Below are 24295 nucleotides of genomic sequence, written 5' to 3' on the forward strand. Positions count from 1 at the left end.
AACAAAAAAAACGCCCGGGGATATCATTCCCAGGAACTCTCATGTCAAATTTCATAAAGATCGGCCCAGTAGTTTAGTCTGAATCGCTCTACACACAGAGACAGACAGACAGACAGACAGACACACATACACCACGACCCTCGTCTCGATTCCCCCCTCTATGTTAAAACATTTAGTCAAAACTTGACTAAATGTATCATACCCAGGAACTCTCATGTCAAATTTCATAAAGATCGGCCCAGTATATCAACATAGCCTGTGATGCTGTATAAACATAGCCTGTGTTGTTGTATAAACATAGCCTGTGTTGCTGTATAAACATAGCCTGTGTTGCTGTATAAACATAGCACTGTTGCTGTATAAACATAGCCTGTGTTGCTGTATCAACATAGCCTGTGATGCTGTATAAACATAGCCTGTGTTGCTGTATAAACATAGCCTGTGGTGTTATATCAACATAGCCTGTGTTGCTGTATCAACATTACAGGTTGTATTAACGTAGGTTTTGATGCCGTATCAACATAGCCTGTAATGTATTAAAATAGCCTTTGATGCCGTATGAACATAGCCTGTGGTGCTGTATCAACATAGCCTGAAATGCATTAACATAGCCTTTGGTGCCGTATCAACAAAGCCTGTAATGTTGTATTAACATTGTCCTTGGATGCCGTATCAACATCGCCTGTAATGTATTGACCAGAGATGCCGTACAGAGTCTGAAGTCTATGGAGAAGCGTGACATGGTCAATCGTGTCGAACGCTGCAGAAAGGTCAAGTAGGGTAAGCACTGACACATCACCACCATCCAGAGCAGACAGAATGTCACTGATTACTTTAAGTAGGGCTGTCTCAATACAGTGAGAAGGGCGATAAGCGGACTGAGAATGCGAGATCAAATCATGGGTGTTCAAATATGACAACAGCTGCTTCAAAACTACCTTTTCAAAAACTTTGGACACGAATGATAAATTAGATACAGGACGATAATTCTTCAAAATATTGACATCAAGACTAGTTTTTTTGAGAAGTGGTTTGACAAGTGCAGTTTTGAACAATGATGGAAAAACACCAGATAACAGGCTATCATTGACAATTTGAGTAAGAGTTGGCAACAACACATCAAGATTCTCAAAAAGCAGTGGTGTGGGTATGGCATCAAGTGGACAAGTTGTTGGTTTGGACTTCAGAATAATGGATCTAAGGTCTTTTTCACTTATTGGCTGAAATGATGGAAAAGAACAATCAGTGGGAACATCAACATGACTGGAGGAAGCAGAATGTGCACTCATCTGATCAAGTTCAGAACGAATATCAGAAACCTTCTTGATAAAATAATCACTGAATACATCTGGCAGCTGACTAGCGGGGAAAACAGTGGGAAGTGGGGATGTCCTTACTGCGGCCGGTCAACCGGTTGCAAATATCCAAAAAAAATTGCTTGAATCGCAAGCAATAATCTGGGTTTGGAGGAAGGTTGTCTTTGCTGCGTGTACTAACTTAGTTACAATGTCCTTTGCTCCTTGAAATATTTGTTCATGGACAGTAAGACCAGTCTTAAGATACCTGCGCTCAGCACGCCTACGGTCACATTTGGCATCATGCAGTTCGACACAGATATCGGAGTACCACGGTGCGGACTTGGACGGACGGACACGGCGACGTGAAACGGGGGCATGAACGTCAAGAGCAGCACGAAGTGTGGCATCAAGTTGGTCAGCGGACGTTAAACACCAAAGAAAGAAAGAAAGAAAGAAAGTTGGTCAGCGGAGGGGGAGGGGGGCAGCGCGGTTAAAGGGAAGTAAGAAAACTGAATCAACATAGCCTGCGGTGATGTATACACACGGTCCCGAATAGCCATATCGGTTAAAGGGACGTACAAAACAAGCTGTATGAACATAGCCTGTGGTGCTGTATGAACATAGCCTGTGGTGCTGTATGAACATAGCCTGTGGTGCTGTATGAACATAGCCTGTGGTGCTGTATGAACATAGCCTGTGGTGCTGTATGAACATAGCCTGTGGTGCTGTATGAACATAGCCTGTGGTGCTGTACGGACGTCGAGGGCTTTTATGAGTCGCATCATCACAGGAAATCTAGCACTTCTGTTGGTCTTGAGTCAAAACACAAGGCTCCATGTGTCACTGTCTGTGTTGTAACTGGCGGCGAGATTCCTGACATCCTTCTCACCAGCATATTCCCTGGCTTCAGTGTTCAATGTCCCCTTCTGCTTTTCAGGGATGACATTTGGCAGCGGTTTGGCAAGTTTCTTCAGTACCTTGCGAAACCGAGGATCTGAAACAGCTGCAGGTTTAAGACAGCTCAGCTGAATGATGGTAGAGTTGTCCAGAGTAAGACTGTCAAGCAGCAAGCAAGACGCCTTCCCAAAGCCTTCTCTTGGTGTGCCTGCCATATCAGCTGCCCAGTGGCGAGACTGCTTGATGCCCTTCATGAACGCAGCATGGCAATGTTCCCCAGCGCACAGCACAGTTCACCATCAGCCACCTGAATAGATCGCAAGCGCAATCTTCTCTTTCAGTTTAACCATTCCTTTCACTGTGTCTGGAACATGATTCGCCTTGACAAACAGCATCAGAAATTCCTGCACCAAAGAAAACATCAGCTCATGGTGGATGTGGAGAACTGTTTTGTTTGACTGAAGAAGCTTGGTTTAGGTCTCCAGATTTTGTATTAGTCCTCTGTAGGCGAAGGCGAATGTTTATTGCGACAAACACAATGTGTATGTACAAGGGGGGAGAGAATAATTCACAGGTGAACAAAGTGAACGCCAACTTGACTGTCCGGAAGCCAAGCAACTTAAAATCAACACATGGAACAAAAACAAAAGAAGAAAACAAATACAGCACGTTCAGACAAGGATTATTAAGTTATTCAATCACACCAGTCTATTTCACAATTGTGCTTCTCTCTATGTCTTAACGTGTAGAATACGTTATTTGACAAAGTCCCCTGTAGAGATCAATAGTGGCTTGAAATTGGATGTAGTCCGTAAACAGACCAGTGAGGATCCTGTCCTTTCTTGAAAGGTTTGATGACGTCTTTGATTGCTTGGCCTGTGCAACTTTGAACACTCTGATCCTGGCTGCTTCACTGGACTTTATGTATTAGAACTGTTTTAATGTAAAAATGTGTAATGATTAACTTGTGGGGTCCTGATTTGGCCTATTATGGTCCGCTGGACCCGAAAAGCAATAGCTAACTAACTAACTAAGCTTCACTGGACGACACGGCATTAAGGAATTTTTAATTTACCTGTGAAGAATCCCATGGTACGAGAACCCTATCATTTTAGGTGCAAAATGATTCAGCACTGAGTGGAACCCTTCAATTGCTGGTGTCTGAGGCCCCGTCGACAACTCAACTCAACTCAACTCAAATTTTATTGGCTTCAATTTTCATAGAAGAATTTGTCTTGCGCTTGGGAGAAAGTAAGAGTATAACATATAAAAACAGCATTCATATCACATTTCATGTATCACACACAGTAATCACTAGTATAAGCCTACAATTATCACATTTGTACATCACACACAATATATACATTACATAACATACAGCAAGCTTCCATCTCCCGACCCCCCCCCTCCCACACATACATATCCTCGCACGTGCGTCGACTCCATACAAATGACATCATCAGTCCATTAACTAAAATGCACAATGACTAGTAGTGGGTACATGATACTTAATACGTGCTCAACTAGACCTGCTAACTAAAATAATAACAGAAACAAAAACAAGGACTGGGCACAACATTTACACGTGTGTGACCTACTTACATCAAGTGCCTGTGATCTATGATTGCGTTTAAAGTAAAACATGAATAATGCCGATGTTTGCTAACAATGAATACATAACAACTAGGATAAGAATGTATGTGCTTTCATAATATGATTATTTTATAAAACACAGTGGGGAAATTTGGAAAATAATTTTTATACGAAACTGCGCACATCGAGTCGAGCTCTGTAGCGTGTGTGTTCGGAGGCAGGAGACACACATGGCTGTGGATATTAATTGTTGTGAGATTCGGTGGATTAAAAAGGATACCCCGACTTCGGCAGGGCAGAAGGAGGTACAAAACGGTGTGCTGTATTGCTGTGTGTGAGTGTGCTGTGCAGACCTTCTGTGTTATGTGCATGTTCTATTCTAGTCTGTCCGTAGGCTTCCTCTGAGGGCCTATTGTGTACAAGGGGAGGTCACTTCCGCCTTATAAACAAACACATGTGGAGACCCACAGAAATACCATAGCATCGTAGTGAAAGAGGGCAAAAATACTGATAACAGCAAGGTAAGACAGGTCTAGGACATTATTTCTAGGACTGACTAAGCAATAGAACAACATCATGATCTTCATAAGCAAATGATAGTGAGAACAAAACAGAATTCTTACTCTTCTGACTGCTCCCAGTGATTGACATTCAAAACATCCATCCTGTTCTATTCTAAATAGTTGTAAAATAACTTCATAAGAATCATATTAAACATACATACTTGATTTGTTTAAACATAATTCTAGTGTAAAAGTATACTTTATAAGTTGTGGAGATAATTTTAAAACGTGAAGATAAAAGACACAACAATAACATGACAACATTAGAGTACAATGCATTCCTAGCTAGCTCTGAGGAAAACACCATTGTACATTTTTCAGTTTCACATGTGCATGCACTAAGTGGTATCATTGAGAACTGAGATGGCGGATGGAATAAACGACTTCCGCATGCGAGAGGTTCTACACTTTGCAGCTCTGTATCTACGCCTAGATGGCATGAGTGCAAACTGATCATGCAGGGGGTGCGATTCATCTTCAACGACCTTTCGTGCTTTTGTGGCTGTTCTCTTATGCACCAGTTCATCCAAGCTTGGGAACTGAACCCCAACCACCTTTTCTGCCTGTCTGATCACTCTTGCCAGATGGCTCTTGTCCTCTACAGTAGCCCCATAGTACCATACCATGAGGTTGAAGGTCAAAACACTTTCAATGCTGGCTCTGTAGAACATTGCCAGTATTTCAGGGCAGACCTTGAACTGCTTGAGTTTCCTCAGAAAGTACAATCTTGAATTGCACTTGCTAACTACCTTGGCTATGTGTTTTGACCACGAGAGATCTGAACTGATGATGCAGCCCAAGTATTTGTACTCTTGTACTTGTTCTACCTCTTTCCCCCCTATCACTAGTGGCTCTGTTTCCTTTTCCCCTCTCCTAAAGTCTGTGATCATCTCTTTTGTTTTGCCCACATTGAGGTCTAGGCTGTTCTGGTCACACCACTCTACTAGTTTGTCCACCTCCTGTTTGTACACTGTGTCATCATCATTCTGTATCAGGCCTACCAGAGCTGAGTCATCAGCAAACTTCGAAAGTTTGCCATTGGTGGCTCTACAGTCGTTGGTGTACAGGGTGAAGATTGTCGGAGACAAACAGCAGCCTTGTGGACTCCCTGTACTGATCTCGAGGCTGTCTGAGATGACCCCGTCTACTGCCACGTACTGAGATCGACCCACCAGGAAGTCGATAATCCACTTGATGATCTGTGGACTGACTGACAGAGCGTTCAGCTTGTCGTACATGAGGCTAGGCTTGACTGTATTAAACGCGGAACTAAAATCCACATATAACACTCTAGCTGAGGTGTCGGGCTTCTCTAGATGTTCAAGGATGCTGTGAGCGATCAGAATGGTAGCGTCGTCTGTGCCTCTGCGTGCTCTGTAGGCAAACTGTAGCGGATCCATCTGATCCTCAGTTTCCTGCAAGAGACGCTTCAGCACCAGCTTCTCAAGACATTTCATCACCACTGGTGTCAATGCTATAGGCCTATAGTCATTGTTTTCTTTGCAGATTGCTTTTTTGGGGACTGGGATAATTTTGGAGGTTTTCCACAGAGAGGGGATTTTGCCTGCCAGAAGGCTCATGTTGAAAATTGCTTGAAAAACACCAGCTAGTTGTTCAGCACATGTCTTGAGTAGCCTAGGGTGAATGTTATCTGGTCCCTGTGCTTTGTTTGGCTTCAGTTTGGAGAAAACAGCCCTCACCTCTTCCTCACTAACCCTCAACCCATCATCAGGCTGGACTCTCTCTAGCTCTTCAAATACCTCCTGCATCTGACTGTCAGGCTTGTCAAATCTTGCATAGAAACCATTCAGTTCATTAGCAAGACTGACTGTATCACCACCCTGAGAGATGGTTGTGGCTTTTTTCTTTTTTGTACCAGTTATCTCCCTTACACCCTCCCACATCCCCTTTGCATCCCCCTGTGCCAGTTTGCTTTCTACTTTCTCTTTGTATCTCTTTCTGCACTTTTCTGACACTTTCCTCAAGTTTCTTTTCCCCTCAGGCCCATCATGTTTTTCCTTAAGTGCCTCTTTAAACTCTTTTGTCACCCATGGCTTTTGGTTTGGATAGACAGTGACAGTTTTCTCTTCTACACATATATCAGTGCAAAAATTGATGTAACTGCTAACAACATCAGTCATCTTGTCAATATCATCATCCTCAAAAACATCCCACAGTGTACAATCAAAACACCCCTTCAGTCTCTCCACACTCTCCTCATTCCACACTTTCACAGTTTTCTTTTGCACAGGCTCAGACTTCAGTTTTTGCTTATGTTTGGGGAGGAGCAAGACAGACTTATGGTCTGACTTTCCCACTGGGGGTTTCCCCACTGAGATGTAGGAGTCTTTGACGTTTGTGTACAAGAGATCAAGTGTCTTTTCTTTCCTTGTTGCCACAGTCACCTGCTGGTAAAACCTTGGGACCTTTAACTTACACTGGTTAAAGTCACCACAGATAATGATTACACTGTCTGGCTTTTCAGCCTGTATGTTCTCCACCTTCACTGTGATGTCCCTGTTCACCCTCTTGGCGTTTGATTTGGGGTGGGTATATAGTCCTATTACTGTCACACAGCATGGTATGTCCTTCTTAAGCTGGGACGGATCAATTATGTCAAGCAACTTGATGGACGGCTTTGTTCCTGAAACAGTCACAATCTAAATGAGTATTGAGATTGTGATATGTACATAACTTAAAGGTCATTTTATGAAGCAACAACTATGGCATACATGAATACGCACTCAATCTGTGAGAATACAGTACAAACCATCTGTTAGTAGACTTTAATTATGGCATATGAAGATTTTCCTTTTTATTTCACCCCCCGCGGGTTAGGGGGAAGAATTTACCCGATGCTCCCCAGCATGTCGTAAGAGGCGACTAACGGATTCTGTTTCTCCTTTGCTCCCATGGGGTCGCCTTCACGCGGCGGGAGTGTTTCCACTAAGCTACCCCACCCCTTTACTTCTCTTCTTTTGTCTTATTTCTGCCTTCCCAGTCCTTTCACCTATATTTCCTTCCAAGAAAACTCTCCCTACTATTCCCTGCAGTTTTCCGATTCCTTTCTTGTTGTCTTATTTCTACCTGACTGGATCCATCACCTTTATTTCACTTACCAAAAGTCTTCTTTTCCACATCCTTATTTCTCTGTGGTCTCCTTAAGACCCAGCGTGTTTGCCGTGCGCTGCGACCTGTACCGGTTTGGGCTGGTGACCTGATGATTGAGGGGTCTACTTAGTTGCGACTTTGTAGCGCCAACACATCATTTTGGCCCAGTCTTTATCTAAGACAGGAGGTTGAAGAAGGCTTACCCGCTTCAATCAATCGGCTGGTCAAGTCTGGGTTTATGTCATGAGCATATTGCATCGGACCTCTGGCTAAAGGAGCAAGCGGCGGTAGGAGGGGGCGGCGGTAGTCAGGACAAACATTATGCCAAGTTGTTACCTAACCCGTTTCCGCTTGGAAAGAGTTGACGAACATTATGCCAAGTTGTTACCTAACCCGTTTCCGCTTGGAAAGAGTTAAATCTCCTATTACAGATTGATACCATATGTTTCCTCTTATCGTTGCGTATATCGATCTGTATCCTTGGCGCTTTGGAGTTGGATAACCGCTCCACCTAAGCGTCCCCTTGTTGGGCTCCGTGGTGGGTGGGGATCAGATGCGACGAAGATAAAGGCCCCAAACATGACGTCCCCGGCTTCCTCCCAAAAAAACGTGCAAGAAAAGAAAAAATTACAGAGATTCTTCTGAGTGCAGAGACTCCGATAGTGAAACGGAGGTCAGGACTGCTGCTGCTGCAGCGGGTGTACAGGGTGCCTGGCCCTGTTACTTAGTTGTCCACTTTGAAAGTGAAAATGGAAAGAAGGTGTCACCCTTTGTTTTAGAAAAGTAGTTTGAGGGTGTTTCCCGACTGATGAAGACCGTGAAAAGGCAAAGAGATGGCAGCTACTTGGTAGATTGCTCTACCAAAAAGACATCAGATTTACTTCTGGCCCGTCACGATTCCCAACTGGACCTAGGTTCTGTTTGTTTTGCAGTCTCTGTGTCAAGACACACATCCTTAAACACCTCTCGAGGTGTTGTCCGCTCATCTCAATTCCATGGAATGGGATGCGCGGAATTGAAGGAAGGTTTGGCATCGCAGGGTGTCACGGATGTGAAACGTGTGATGCGAACCGACAAAGATGGCAAGAAAGTAGAGACAAACACTCTCTTCTTAACTTTCTGTACGGCAACTATTCCTACTAGAATTGTTGTTCTGTACGAAAGTATCCCAGTTGCACCATTTGTCCCGTCTCCGTTGCGTTGTTTCAAGTGTCAAAAATTCGGACACAGCAGCAAAAACTGCAAAGGAAAAGACATGTGCAGAGACTGCACAAAAGAAAAACATGAGGGTGGCTGTGATGGGCCCAAGCAATGCCATAATTGCAAGGGTCCACACTCGTCATCATCAAGAGAGTGCCCTCAATGGAAAACTGAGGAAAAGATACAAAAGGTCCGTTCAGAGACAGGTTGTTCCTTTGGTGAGGCAAGACAAAAGGTCATGTCCCAAATGGAAAAACCTTCCTTTTCACAGGTCACGAGCAATTCCTTTACGGCACAGCCTGTTCCTGCGGGCTTTGAAAGCTTTCTGTCAAAGGTCACTGATCTAATGGATCATTTTGTTCAGAAGATTGATCGCCTGGAGAATGTTGTAGCGGCTTTAAGCAAATGTCTCGGGCAGACAGCTGTCAATGCTGATGGTATTGACAAGTTGCCTCCAGTTGTTGAGAAAACGAGTGAGAAGGCGGCTGTGACCGAAGTCTCGAACAGACGGGCAGCTGTGATGAACACAGCCACCACAAGCACGCAGGTGGGCGTGGAAAAGACCACCACTGCCCCATCCAAACTAGACAAGTGGAGGAGTGCAACCAAATCCACTCGCCGTTTGGACAACAAACCGGCATCTTCGTGTACACTACATTGGGGTGTGCACGTTAAAGATCCCACGATTGACAAAAGGGTCTTTCCTGGCAAAATTGTATAGGCATAGATAAAAATGTCCATCAAATATCCGTGGGACTTGGAATAAAGTAAAAAAATTCCATCTCACACGGCATTAAGTCACGCTCAGGAAACATGAACACACGCATGCAGGGAAAAAAAAAATGGGTAGCGCCGTATGTATGGCAGCTCGCTTTCCCCGGGGAGAAAGCAGCCCGAATTTCCATGAGGGTAACCTCACTGGACTGTAAATCTTATCCATTCCAATCCATCCAATCCAATCCAATCCATCTCAACTTTGGCCTGTTTGGTCGAATTCAGTGGATGGAAAATCAAGGCCCTCCCCCAGGGGCAAGAACATCCCGAGTTCTCGGGGGTAGAAGGGAGATGATTCTCTCTTAGCCTTGTTCAACCGCTTCTCTTCCTTGTCAGACGAGGGGGATGAATCGGATATGGAAGACACAGTCTGTCCCCCGCTTGTTGAGAGCGGAGGGACATGGAATGGAATAACCGGCACGGTTGGCCTAGTGGTAAGGCGTCCGCCCCGTGATCGGGAGGTCGTGGGTTCGAACCCCGGCCGGGTCATACCTAAGACTTTAAAATTGGCAATCTAGTGGCTGCTCCGCCTGGCGTCTGGCATTATGGGGTTAGTGCTAGGACTGGTTGGTCCGGTGTCAAATAATGTGACTGGTGAGACATGAAGCCTGTGCTGCGACTTCTGTCTTGTGTGTGGCGCACGTTAAATGTCAAAGCAGCACCGCCCTGATATGGCCCTTCGTGGTCGGCTGGGCGTTAAGCAAACAAACAAACAAAATGAGATGGAATTGATACTCTTTAAATATGGCTTCCATATTACAGTGGAACATCAGAGGTTTTAATGCCAATCAGGAGGAACTCCATCTCCTCTTGAAGCATAATCCCTTTGCAGTCTGTTTACAGGAAACGCTTATTGGCCCAAACAAAACTATGTCCTTATCTGGGTATATTTGCTTATTACGGTCCTCGGGCCGAGGTAATGCACTTTGTATCCGTTCTGATTTTCTTTATAATCAGGTCCAATTGGACACGAACCTTGAGGCAATAGCGGCTCGCATTTCTTGTAATAGAACTATAACTGTTTGTTCCTTGTATCTGTCGCCATCTACTACGGTCACAAAAAATGATCTAGAAAACTTAATACATCAATTACCAACCCCGTTCCTTTTGGTAGGGGATTTTAACGGCCATTCCCGACGTTGGGGGAGTGAATCTTCCAACATTCAAGGAAAGATTATCGAAGATGTCATCGATAACTTGGATTTGTGTCTTTTAAATTCCGGAGAGGGTACTTTTTTAACTCAATCTGGAGAAGAATCTCATTTGGACTTAGCTATCTGCCACCCATCTTTATTTCTTGATTTGAAATGGTCTGTCCATTCGGATCTGTGTGGAAGTGACACAAGGACCCATATTTCTTGGGGCACGAGAGGCTCCCGCATTCACCATAGATGTCAACGTCGATGTGTTTCCCATGCTCTTTGGCGTAGTCTTCTCTCCTGCTCCCATATTTGTATTGCGTGTTGCACGAGCTGACGAACCAGGCCACGGACCTCGTCTTCCTGGCGACGATCCGTCTGAAATCTTTTTTGGGAGGACTGTCGAGTCGGACCAGTTGACCGATTGGCGCGAAGAAGTCCGAGTGTGTTCTGTAGGTCATGGTCCAGTTGAAGACCCCCCGCCACCTGGGGGACTTGTACCCTAAGTCCCAGTGATTGGGTGCCTCCATCCCCCGGGCCACCCAGATCTGTCCAGGCGGCTTGCGGAAAGGTGGCGCAGACTTGTGCATCTTGCTCGCGTGTAAGACGACCGCGTGAGCCTTGGTCTGCTGTGAACGATCAAACGTCATCGTGCAGGGACCTCTGGTGTGCCTCAGGCATTGCTCAGAAAACCCGCCCTTTTTCTCAGGAAAATGGTTCCCCTCTTGATAGTACAGGATGACTTTGGCTTTACCCTTGTCTTTATAGAATTGTTTGGGTGGTGGTTTGAATTCCTCCCCCTAACAAAAGGCTTGCTCCTCTTTGGTGAGTATGTAGGGGGATGATAGTTTGTCTGGATCATCCGAGACTGCTGTAGCATCCTTTAGTAATCGTGCAATTGTGGCCGTGTCATCGTTGGTGCCTTCAGAGTCATCGGAAGATCTGTTGTTCTTTTCTACATGATCATTTCTCTCATTATTATTGAGGACTGCTTTTGACAAATCTTTATTTTCAGGCGTTCGCTCGTCATGGTGTCCAAACGTCCCTCTCGCCCCGTCGTTGTCGTATGAATATACAACCTGGGAGAGTTTGGGAATGAACATGCCGCTGAATATCCCCCACGTGAGAAGCAGTAGAAATGCGAGCAGCAGAATTGGTACATTTTTCGATCGCCACATCGTCCACGTTCTTTCAACCTGCAGTCTCAATCCCGTTTGAGCACGGTTGGCCTAGTGGTAAGGCGTCCGCCCCGTGATCGGGAGGTCGTGGGTTCGAACCCCGGCCGGGTCATACCTAAGACTTTAAAATTGGCAATCTAGTGGCTGCTCCGCCTGGCGTCTGGCATTATGGGGTTAGTGCTAGGACTGGTTGGTCCGGTGTCAGAATAATGTGACTGGGTGAGACATGAAGCCTGTGCTGCAACTTCTGTCTTGTGTGTGGCGCACATTATATGTCAAAGCAGCACCGCCTTGATATGGCCCTTCGTGGTCGGCTGGGCGTTAAGCAAACAAACAAACAAAATCCCGTTTGAGAGGACTTCGCCTTCAAAGGTGATTGTGGTGTTTCGGCACTCGGTTACATTTGACGTCGTCGACAGGGATGGGACTCGACATGATATGTTCAGGAATGGCATTATGGCCACTGAATCATTTTCGTGCTGTTCCCATTCCACCAACCTGGGAGGGACCTAAGCTTGGCGGGTCCATGCTTCGGAACTTTGGGGACAAAGTTCATTCAAAGGGGGTCGAGTGTGACAGGGAGACTACCGTCGCCCTTCACAGCAGACTCTGCAGAGTTGTTCGCGTTAGAGCTTATTTCTAAGCCCTATATTACCTGTTTTGGCTTCTCATAGGCCAGAACATACGGACAGACAAAAGCCGCCAGACCCCATCACAAACAGAACTCTACAATCCACAGGTGTTGCCTCCACACACACACACACACACACACACACACACACACACAGAAGCCGTAAATATATATGTATATCTATATCTATAAATATATAGAGATAGATGACAGTGTATTTTTCGCGTGGCTATAAATTGATTCGACCTTTGCACTTTTACAGTGAGGACAACTTACGGGTGCAAGGAAAGCGTTCTGGACAGTGCAGTGACATTCTAAAAATAGTAACGTAGTAACGGGAATATGGATTGACGCCACACGAAGGAAGGGAGATAAACGCAAAACACTGGAGAAAATAAGGAAGAGTTAGTGGGAATGGATCTGGGAAGATGAACAGAAAAACCAAAATCGGTTCAGCGCTGCGCGCTGAGAGCATGTGTTGAAAATTCTCATCGACCAGGTTGTGTCCGGGGTCTACCGGAATATGCCCACCAAATTTGAAGCAGATCCATCGAGAACTTTGGCTTGGCATAGCGAACACGCGAACACACACACACACACACACACACACACACACACACAGACAGACACAAGTCGTATATATATATATATAGATACAGGCACGCGGACAAACATATAGAATCAAGGACAGAAACGTTCATGCACAGGTACGCGCACTCGCTCACACAGACGCGCGTGCACGCACGCACACGCACACACACACGCACGCACACACACACACGCACGCACACACATTCACGCATCCCGCCACAAACACACATCCACACCTTCACACGCACACACATTCACGCATCCCGCCACAAACACACATTCACACCTTCACACGCACACATAAACGCATCCCCTTCCCCCACACAAACACACACACACGCAGTCCCCACCCACACACACAATCACACATACGCACTGACACACATAAATTGACCATAACCGGGACATTTTCGCACCAGTCGAGTGGTAGACTCGAAGCAAAACTGGGTGCCACCCATCTGGGTGGTACACGCAGCAGCAGGGTGGGACTGGTTGAAATCACAGCAAATCTCCATATTTACTTGACCAATCCGACCCCGAAGCTGCGAACCACCTAATTTGTTCACACTTGTTTCAACACTCTGAAAATATCATCACAGGCAAAATATTAGCGAAATCTAATAGGAGAAGGGCTCCTAATATGGACCACTTTTTGTTTCATGCTGATAACTTGCTTGTTTTCTTGCGAAGAAGTTTCATTTTGTGTTTGGTAGTCCTTCTCTCTTAGGTTAACCGTTAGGCGTACTTAGAGTGAAATAGCTTTGATAGATATTCAGCAAAAATTAAATACAGAAAAAATCACAAAGGATCCATATTAGGAGCCTGGGCGCCTAATATGGACCAGTGAAGCGGCCTTCACGAATCACTGTAACCCCCTATACTTCAAAATAACATGATACAACTTAGTGTGCAAGTCAGACTAATTCAAATATGCTTTATATTTAGCTGTTTCGGGTTGATGAGAGCATTATTTGAAGCACACCAGGAAACTAAAGAAGCTTATCAAAAACAGAGTGAAATCAAGTGAAACTATCAACTTCCACAAAAAGAAAACTATTTGTTATATTTTTTTTAAATCTCGAGGGCGAGTTATGGTTTATTTCCAGCAAGCTTCTTAATGAATTAATGAAAATAGGCTTTAGCTTTTATTTTCTTCGATTTGTTGAAGGTGGTCCATATTAGGGGACTCACACATACTTTGAGATTTTGCTATTATTTTTTGTTTGCAGGAGAAACTCGGGGTCAAGGCTGCTAAATTGTAACAAATACGGTCTTAGCTGTCATATAAAGCAATTTTTGTGTTATAAAAGCGTTGGCTGTGGACAGAAACGAGTCCGTTTTAGGCAGCAAATTTAGAGTGAACCATGCCAAAAGTGAAACAAGTCGCGTAAGGCGAAAATACAACATTTAGTCAAGCTGTCGAACTCACAGAATGAAACTGAACGCAATGCAATTTTTCAGCAAGACCGTATACTCGTAGCATCGTCAGTCCACCGCTCGTGACAAAGGCAGTGAAATTGACAAGAAGAGCGGGGTAGTAGTTGCGCTGAGAAGGATAGCACGCTTTTCTGTACCTCTCTTTGTTTTAACTTTCTGAGCGTGTTTTTAATCCAAACATCATATCTATATGTTTTTGGAATCAGGAACCGACAAGGAATAAGATAAAAGTGTTCTTAAATCGATTTCGGAAATTTGATTTTGATAATAATTTTTATATGTTTAATTTTCAGACCTTGTTTTTAATCCGAATATAACATATTTATATGTTTTTGGAATCAGAAAATGATGAAGAATAAGATGAACGTAAATTTGGATCGTTTTATAAAAAAATAATTTTAATTACAATTTTCAGATTTTTAATGACCAAAGTCATTAATTAATTTTTAAGCCACCAAGCTGAAATGCAATACGGAAGTCCGGCCTTTGTCGAAGATTGCTTTACAAAATTTTCAATCAATTTGATTGAAAAATGAGGGTGTGACAGTGCCGCCTCAACTTTTACAAAAAGCCGGATATGACGTCATCAAAGACATTTATCGAAAAAATAAAAACAAAATGTCCGGGGATGTCATACCCAGGAACTCTCATGTCAAATTTCATAAAGATCGGTCCAGTAGTTTACTCTCAATCGCTCTACACACACACACGCACACACACACACACACACACATACACCACACCCTCGTCTCGATTCCCCCCTCTACGTTAAAACATTTAGTCAAAACTTGACTAAATGTAAAAAAGAGAAAAAGCCTAACGGTTTTGAGGTTTGTGTTTCTGCAACTCTTTTGACATGTGCAAGTTGTCCAGAGAGGGTGAATACAGCCAATAAAAAAAATGTGAGCGCGCTAGCGCCGTTAGTTTGTCAGAACAGGAGGTGGTCCATATTAGGAGCCGGTCCATATTACTGAGGAGCCCTTCCCCTATGTGGGATCGATCGTATCCTATGTCTTTAAAAACGTACGTCATAGGCGAAGTGATCAGCAGTAGATCAGTCACTTTGAACACCAAAGCGATCTACCAAACCGTCGTTTTCCTGAATTTTGGCATATGACTCGATTCTTGGCGATCAGTTTGATGTTTTTGTGCTTTAGACGAAGTAAATCATTCTCCATGAAATTTTTTCTCTAAAACAAGATGGACAATTCATGATTTAACATTCCTTGATCTTTCTATCCATTCCAGGTACAAATATAAACACTTTATCACAATAAAAATAATCCGTCAGTTTTGGCCGTTTTGCTGAAAAGTTGTCCAAAGTGAGTTATGGCGCTGCCACACCTTGACGATTTTGACAGCGTATACCAACGTATCAACATTTCCTTAAAACGCTCGCCGCTGACCTATATCATGCGATGGTTTTTTCTCCTTTAATCTTTGGCTTATACAAAGTGTATTCATAACGAGCTGGACATATACATATTGTGATAGTAACTTATATAGAAGGTTTTGATAACTTATAGAAAACTTATACCAACGATAGTCTGACTTATGCATAGCGCGCGGCAGCGTATCGCCGACGATCACGTGTCGTAGCCTATAAACAGGCTGCCGCTCGACGATTCAAATGTTTGTCCGATTTTTATACCTTTATATGTAAATAGTGGACACACATTATATGTGTATCTATATATATATATACGACTTGTGTGTGTGTGTGTGTATGTGTGTGTGTGTGTGTGTGTGTGTGTGTGTGTGTGTGTGTGTGTCCGCGATGCACGGCCAAAGTTCTCGATGGATCTCTTTCAAATTTGGTGGCCATATTCAGGAACACCCCGGACACAACCTGGTCGATGAGATATTTCAACACGTGCTCTCAGCGCGCAGCGCTGAACCGATTTTGGTTTTTCTCTGGATCCATTCCCAGTAACTCTTCCTTATCTTCTCCGGTGTTTTCAGCGTTTATCTCCCTTCCTTCGTGTGGCGTCAATCCATATTCCCGTTTCTATTTTTAGAAGGTCATTGTCGACAACGCTCAATCCATAGCTCAGTTGGTAGAGCGCTGGACTTGTGATCGAAAGGTCGCAGGTTCGAATTCGGGCCGGGACGGACACGGGTCAACTTTATGTGCAGACCCAGAGACGGAAGCCATGTCCCACCCCCGTGTCATCACAATGGCACGTAAAAGACCTTGGTCATTCTGCCATAAGTGCAGGTGGCTGAATACACCTAAACACGCAGACACCTGGGTAGCGCGACTCCGTTGCTGCTAGCTTTCCACTGGGAGGAAGCGACCCGAATTTCCCAGCGATGGGACAATAAAGTAATGCAAATGAAAAATGAAATATTCCCGTTATACTATTCTTAGAAGGTCACTGTCCCGGCGAAGCCGGGTATTACTCTTCTCCAGTGTTTTGCGCGTTTATCTCCCTTCCTTCGTGCGGTGCGCCGGCAAAGCCGGCGTACACTCGGCAAAGCCGGGTCCCCGGCGCAGCCGGGTATTCGGCTCGACTTCTTCCCGGCGAAGCGGGTATTCATCTAGTATATACATATATATGTTGTTTATTTTTTCACAAGTGTTTCATTTTTAAACTTTTAAACTTTTTTTTTAAACCAGAAGGTCACAGTGGCTCTGGATTTTATCATCTCTTATCAAATTATCATTATGAATTAAAGATTCAGTTTTTAATGGTCCTTTCACAAGGGAGATAACACATGTGAAGAACTTGAAGATATCTAGACTCCATTCCTTTGTAAGGATTTTAATATATATGTTTTATCGTCCCCCCCCCCCCCCCCCCCATATTTACGGAGAGCGGGTCCCAGGTCCCGGTCAACTGACGTGGTCTGGCTTGCTTGGTCCTGTCTTTTCGGAGGGAGATTTTTTCTTCATTCATCATATTACCCCAATCCTATGTCTTTAAGAGGCCAATAGCCTACAGGACATCATTTCCCTCTTCATTCGATTCAAATCATAACTGCACTAGACAATCTCAGTATCAACATCACCGTCGATGATAAAAAAAATCTTCTTTTTTTTTTGACAGCCGGGGTGGGGGGGGGGGGGGGGGGGGGGTGGGTGGGTGGGGTGGGGTGGGGTGGGGAGGGGGGGGGGGGGTCCGGAACCCCAATCCTGTCCTTAAGAGGCCAATAACCTACAGGACATAAATATTCCTCTTAATTCGATTCAAATCATAACTGCACTAGACATCTCAGTAGGCTATCAACATCACCGTATCAACATCACCTTCGTGCCGAAGAACACTTCATGGAGTCTTGAGGAGTATTGACGGATTCCTTCTGCGAACCCCATTTTTTCATACCAATTCCCCTAAACGCTGCCAATACGCCATTACACGGTAGCTGTCAGTTAGAAACACGTCCAGTAAGTTGTGTGGTCGTCCGGACCACGTCCAACACGTCAACACGTCCAAAACGTCAATATGCGTTGGAGAGAAGTTCGACATAGGTTCAAAGCAAGTTAGAAATACGTTTTGGGTACGGCAAGAGATTATCACGACGTGTGTCCACTCAGAGTAACTTACAAGGAACGCTGGCTAAATCGTCAAGGGCAGGGGCGGAGCAGTTAAGCCAGAGGCCGGAGGGGGGGGGGGGGGGGGGGTACAACCTGGGGTCTGAGGGGCTAAGCCCCCCTGAAGCTGAAGAATTTTAGCTATTTTATAAACAATTTGTGGCTTATTCTTGATTTTAAACATGATCAACTGGTGTCAGCAGCCACTCATTATTTATTTTAAAGAAATGTTGTTTTTCCACAGACAGAAAAACTATTTTTTTGTTTGTTTTGACAGCCGGGGGGTTCCGGAACCAATGTAAACCCCCCCCCCCCCCCCCCTGAAGGGCCGTTACGCCCAAATCCCATGACGACGTCGAAATGCAGATCAGTGGGTATAACTAAAGGGAAATAACTTTTTTATTTTTTTTATTTTTTGTTTTCGTCTTTACACTTGTTCCTTGTCCCGTTGTGCTCTCACACCGCCCCGTCCCTGCACTCACTGCTCCAACCACCCCTGAATTTCGTTCCGCTGCCAGACTCTTGTCGATCAGACGCTCCAGGGTGGGGGATGTCGGGTCGCTGCGGTAGGCTACCCTCGGAAGATGACACTGCACTTCTGCTGAGTCACTTCGACGGTGTTCAGTAGTGGGTCTGTCCCGAGCTAACGGACGCAGCCCACTACCTACTATGCCCCCTACTAACGACATTGACTTTTCAAGTCGCGGAGCCAGACTAAGTGAGCGTCCCCCCCAGAACGTCACACGTTGAAGACTGACAGCAGAACTACTATTCAGGGAAGGATCGAACAGGAACACTGAGACCAGGGTCACCGCCATGAGAGCTCCGGGCATGAAAGGCCACAAGAGCAAGGACAATATAATATTTTATTACCAATTCAGTGCCCCATATGGCTTTTTGACCAATCAGGACGGATTCTAGGTGACCTGTTAAATGTTATAACGTTCAGGCAGGGACCCTTTTTGTTTATCAAGCTAAAAATTGACAAAACAAATTAAAAATTTAAATCAACAATATCAGCGTGATTTATTCTACAGAATGACACTTCAAATGCTGTCAGATAATACTCTCTTTATCTACAAAAATACCGATAAGCGAGTTTTGTCGGTGGGTGCTTTACGGAACAGCAACCCAATAAACATGCCAGAACTGGGCCACTGCTGGCTTTTTGCTGGCAAGTTTGGTAAAGCTGGCCATAAAAAAACCAACACTGGGCCAATTATGGTTTGCCAACAAAGGCCCAGTTATGGCTTGCCATCACTGGCCCATCTCTGGCATTCCAGTAATATTGTCGGCCAGTAAAATGCCTTAATTGGCCCACTGTTGGCACGCCATTGGTGGCCCAGTGCTTGTTTGCCAGCATTGGGCCATAGGTGGCGATTTGCTGGCAATTATAGGTGGGTTTTTGCTGGCACGCCAGCAGTGGGCCAATGCTGGATAATTGCTGGCAAGAAGATCTGCGACAGCACAGCGGTATGACTTTCTCACTTGGAGTGACGTAATGTACAAACAAATGTCGAAATATCTTGACGTCACTCGTGATGATGACGCATTGTCAACTAAATCCGGCCCGCGGTGGTTCTGCAGATGTCCGGTTATTTGTTTTGCATTCAACTTCAAGGAATTTCCAAAGCACCTTCTTCGATTTCAGTACGCGTCCGATCTCCTCCGGCTAGAAGCAAGCGTGGTGAGTTTCACAAACAGTTGTGTGAGCAGGTCGTCGCAACGGCGTTAGATCTAGTATCTTCTTGTTCTTTTCCTCCGTTGTCGGTCTTTTTTTCAACTTTCTTCTGCTGGACGTTTGAGTCAGTTCGCAAAATATAATAGACTTTAAGAAGTCGTCCTCTCTGTAAGAAAGAATCTGCGCGCGCACGCGCGTGTGTGTGTGTGTGTGTGTGTGTGTGTGTGTGTGTGTGTGTGTGTGTGTGTGTGTGCGCCCGCGCGCGCGGTTGTGTGTGTGTGTGTGTGTGTGTGTGCGCCCGCGCGCGCGGTTGTGTGTGTGTGTGTGTGTGTGTGTGTGTGTGTGTGTGTGTGTGTGTGTGCCTTTTTCCTTTCTTTGTGTGATTGAGTTTGTTTTGTCTCTGTCAAAAGAAAAGCACCATAGGCATTACCATAAGCTTACTTGTAACCAAACAAATTGCATCTTGTGAATGTTGACATTGAGTATGTGTCTATTCACTCCAGGACAAAGATTTGTGCAAGTGTCTGACTGCCCAACTGGATAAGATGCAGCTCGCCTGGGTCTCAGTTCCTGAGAGAAACGCAAGAGAGCTGTCCGAGACAACGTAAGCTTCGCAGGTTAGATCAAAATACATATTCCTGTTGACCCCTTACTTCTGCTTGGCATTTTAGTCAGTTCAGAAAATATGATAGATTACAAGAAGTCGTCCTCTCTGTGAGAATGCCTCTGTGTGTGTATGTGTGTGTGTGTGTGTGTGTGTGTGTGTGTGTGTGTGTGTGTGTGTGCGCGTGTGTGTGTGCGCGTGTGTGTGTGTGAGCGCGCGCGCGTGCGTGCGTGCGTGTGCTGTTTGCTTGCATGCCTGCGTGTATGCTTGCGTTTGTTTGGTTGTTTGGTTGTGTGTGTGTGTGTGTGTGTGTGTGTGTGTGTGTGTGTGTGTGTGTGTGTGTGTGTGTGTGTGTGATATGGAATAATGAATTAAAACCAACAAAACTCGTTTGCTTTCATGTTTCAAGAGGTGAACGGCAGGAGGACTTGAGAGTTTCAATGGCTTACCGTAGGCTACGACGTCAGGACAAAGAAAAGAAGCGTTATCTCAACGTTGCGGATGCGAACAGAGAAATGACAGAATCAAGACAATCCTACGGAGGTTTACTGGGAAGTGAACAAGAAACATTCCTGCCTTTGGTCATCATGTCTCGAGTGTGAAATTTAGAACGCTGTACAAATAAAATAAAACAGTGAGCAACTGAAAACAAAGCGTACGTTTCTGTAATGTTTCGGTAATGAGTCGTTGCTGTTTGGAAGCTTTACATTTGTTTTGTTTTTAATATATATTACTGTATTGTTGTTGTGCCCGCTATAACTGCGTTGATGACGATATTCTGTCAAAACCACTGCCTTTACTTGCCAGATAAGTTACACGACAAATGTGATTAGCATTTCAATTGCATTTTACTGATGAATTTGATAATTACGCATGTGACGAATGGAATTCGTGTATCGACTCCCTCTCTCATATTAATCGAGACTTCACTAGTTGCGTACACAAAACGAGGTTAAATGACCGAGACTACGTCATGACGACACTGTATACATATGACGTCAACGCTCGCGCCATTAGTCCAAAACTAGTGCAGCGTACAAGGCAAGAATGTGTTTATCTTCATGGAAAGAAATTTAAACGAAGAGAGCAAAAGAAAACAGCGTGCATTGGTATTAATTCGTGAATATGAACTGTACATATATTCAGTTGAGGTTGCTAGGATGCAATGCTCTGACCGTTTCATTGACTCCAAGATGGCAGCAATCAACGAAGCCACGTAGATTGCACCAGCATATGTTTCACCTTCCGTGGACGGATTTCCACATTTTTGCGATCTCCAAAGGTCCACTAACCGCAGGTAAAACACGCTAATACATTTTAACATTATTGATTCACAGGAAAACACAGGTATTGTTCATTTTTCCATGTGTTTGTGTCAGTCTGTGAACTCTTGTTTCTGTGTTGTTTTAGAGAAACAAATTGAATGATATCGATGGAAATCATACTTGATAATAACAGATATTGCACGTGTGTGTTGCAGAAGGTGCAAGTGTACAGGGGTGTACAATGCTTGTGTAAATGATGTCGTGTGAACACTGTGGGAAGGGCAACGTCAGCGGTAACCACGGAAGGAACCACCAACGTCCCCAAGTGTCACCCAGATCGAGTTTATCATGATGAGTAGACTACTTTATATTTTGTGAACATTAACACACCATCACGTCTTCATTTGTGTAAACCGAAATACATTTTCAACGAGAAGAAGAAGTACGTTCCGCTCTTCGATGCTAAACGTCGACGCAACAAGAAGAAGAAAGACAATGTTGTTACGTGTGTGTGAAATCACACCAGAGAAATCATAATCTATAAAACTTTCATTTGAAGGTTCTAAGAGAAAGGGATTGATGTCTGCAAGAATGATCACGTGCATGTTTTTGAAAGTACAGAATTATTAAATTTCTTATTACTTCTTTGCACTTGTCTCTGTTAAACACTGATCAGCCCTAGAACGAGAACCAGACGTCACAATGGGGGCTCGAGTCACGGGATATTGAATCAACGTTTTACTTTCGATCCAGCCGTTCCAAATTTTTCTCGTTTCAAAATTGCTGTAGGTTTCTTGCATGTCGATTTGTATTGTATATGTTCGTACTTCATCGCCATCGTCTCATCATATAATTTTATTTATTTACCTTTAGTTATATTACTTATCACAGATCTATAACTCAACGTGTGCCCTATCACACGGTAAAATAAAAACTGGAAGTGTTGTCAGCTGAAACGACACGTTAAAAAATCAATATTTAGCGAGACCACTTTTGATTTGTTAGCTCCCAATTTTATTTGTGGTGTTCCAATTCATCAGTGTGATAGTATTCTTGCACGTACTATCGGAACCATCATTTCCCTTAGTTTGTTCTAAATTACGCGGGAGGTTGGTGGGAGTCAGGTACCTAAGAGGTAAGGATTTAATACCTGTATTTCCCTGTGAAGCCCTATATAATCGACTTGTGGATATCAGTCGTATTTACTTGATGTAGAAGTGGCTGTAAATTAATCTACACAGTAAATGATGCGAATTGACAGTTGAGTTGATACATCTTGTATATTCAACGTTCGATCGAGTGAAAGATTGATCTTTTCGCCAGAAAGAGTCAAATAAAGTTTACAGTGTAAGTTCTCGTTAGTAGATAGAAGTAAACTGACTCACGATAGAACGTGGAAACATAACTCTTTGGGTGGTTGTGTGGAAACGTAACGTAACATACGTTGAAGAATTATTTCAAAGTACAGTAGAAGTAGAGCTAAACTAGGACTTGCATTTTGTGCACGAAGGCGCCGCCCGACTGTTTCTTTTTGTAATTTGATCCGAAATTTAGTAGCTCGACGGTGTTTGAGCAACATACATTTTGTACGTTTTGGAATAATACGCGAGGTGACTTATGAGTGACGACAGTTCCCCAGCTCATAATTTTAGAAAGTCCACCATCGCAGCCCAGTTGGCACGGAAACAGCCGGCCGACAAATCGCTTCCCATAGTAACCACAGATAAGAAGGGAAGAAAAACCCTTACTGTCGGTAACGATCGGGAAGAGGTGATAGACTCGTTACCAATTCCTGCTGACGAAGAAGAGAGTGTTCATCTCTCTCTTCAAGTTGACAGCAACCGTAACGACGAAGAGGTTGATCCACAGGCGTGCACGGACGTGTCACCTGTAAATATGTCTCAGTCCACAAGTGTAGATCCGCTAGAGTTGACTAGACAGCTAATGGCCGAAGGACAGTTGTTGGGGTTAGAAGGAGCCGAGTTGCGTGCATTTGTTCTTGATCAGAAAGAGAAGCAACAAACTCGCGAAGAACGAGAACGTGATGCTGAACGACAAGAACGTGCTGAACGACAAGAACGTGATGCTGAACGACAAGAACGTGACGCTGAACGACAATTCCAACTGGAACAGTTGAAAATCCAGAACGCCAACCAAGAGGGCAACAGGAACAACAACTCGCCAGGACGTATTCGCGAAGATGATGGTTTCAAGCCCAAGATTCCTTTTCTAGACGACCGTGATGACATCGAGAGCTGGTTCCATCAGTTCGAGCATTATGCTCGAGACTGTAACCTGAGTGATGCAGCAAAAGCTTCACGTGTAGTGTACTTTCTGAAGGGTAAGGCGAGAGTCATCTTCTCAAAGCTGAACGAGGAAGACGCTAATGACTACGACACTCTCAAACACGCTTTGTATGAGGGCTTCCAACTCACTAGCGAAGATTATAGAAAGAAGTTTCGCCAAACCAAGAAAAGCGCCACTGACACGTATAAAGAGCACATCACGAAGCTAGAACGGTATCTAGACAAGTGGGTGGAATTAGCAGAATGCGACCAAGATGTAAAAGATCTCAAAGATTTGTTGGTCCGTGAGCAGGTGTTGGACACCCTTCCGCCTGACCTCGCCGTTCACATTAGGGATAGAGACCCTAAGAGCGCCAAAGAGATTGGGATGATAGCCAACACATATCAACAATCTAGATCGAACGTCAAAACTTCATCGACGTACGTCAAGCCTGAAAAACGTCGTTCTCCCCAAGAAGAAACAAGAATAGCTGCTCCATTAACAAAACCCGC

At 44.4% G+C, this 24295-nt stretch overlaps 2 long non-coding RNA genes across 2 annotated transcripts; both read left to right on the forward strand.

Moving 5' to 3' along the window:
- Window positions 1–3611: 3611 nt before the first annotated feature.
- Window positions 3612–20885, forward strand: LOC138947740 (uncharacterized). Its single transcript, XR_011449777.1, has 3 exons — window positions 3612–4093; window positions 20132–20245; window positions 20642–20885. It is a non-coding gene; the product is annotated as an uncharacterized lncRNA (long non-coding RNA).
- A 228-nt stretch (window positions 20886–21113) lies between these two features.
- LOC138947741 (uncharacterized) lies at window positions 21114–22144 on the forward strand. Its single transcript, XR_011449778.1, has 2 exons — window positions 21114–21529; window positions 21713–22144. It is a non-coding gene; the product is annotated as an uncharacterized lncRNA (long non-coding RNA).
- Window positions 22145–24295: the final 2151 nt, after the last annotated feature.

The sequence above is a fragment of the Littorina saxatilis genome, linkage group LG14, assembly GCF_037325665.1.
Source record: "Littorina saxatilis isolate snail1 linkage group LG14, US_GU_Lsax_2.0, whole genome shotgun sequence".
In the NCBI taxonomy this organism is placed as follows: Eukaryota; Metazoa; Mollusca; class Gastropoda; order Littorinimorpha; family Littorinidae; genus Littorina; species Littorina saxatilis.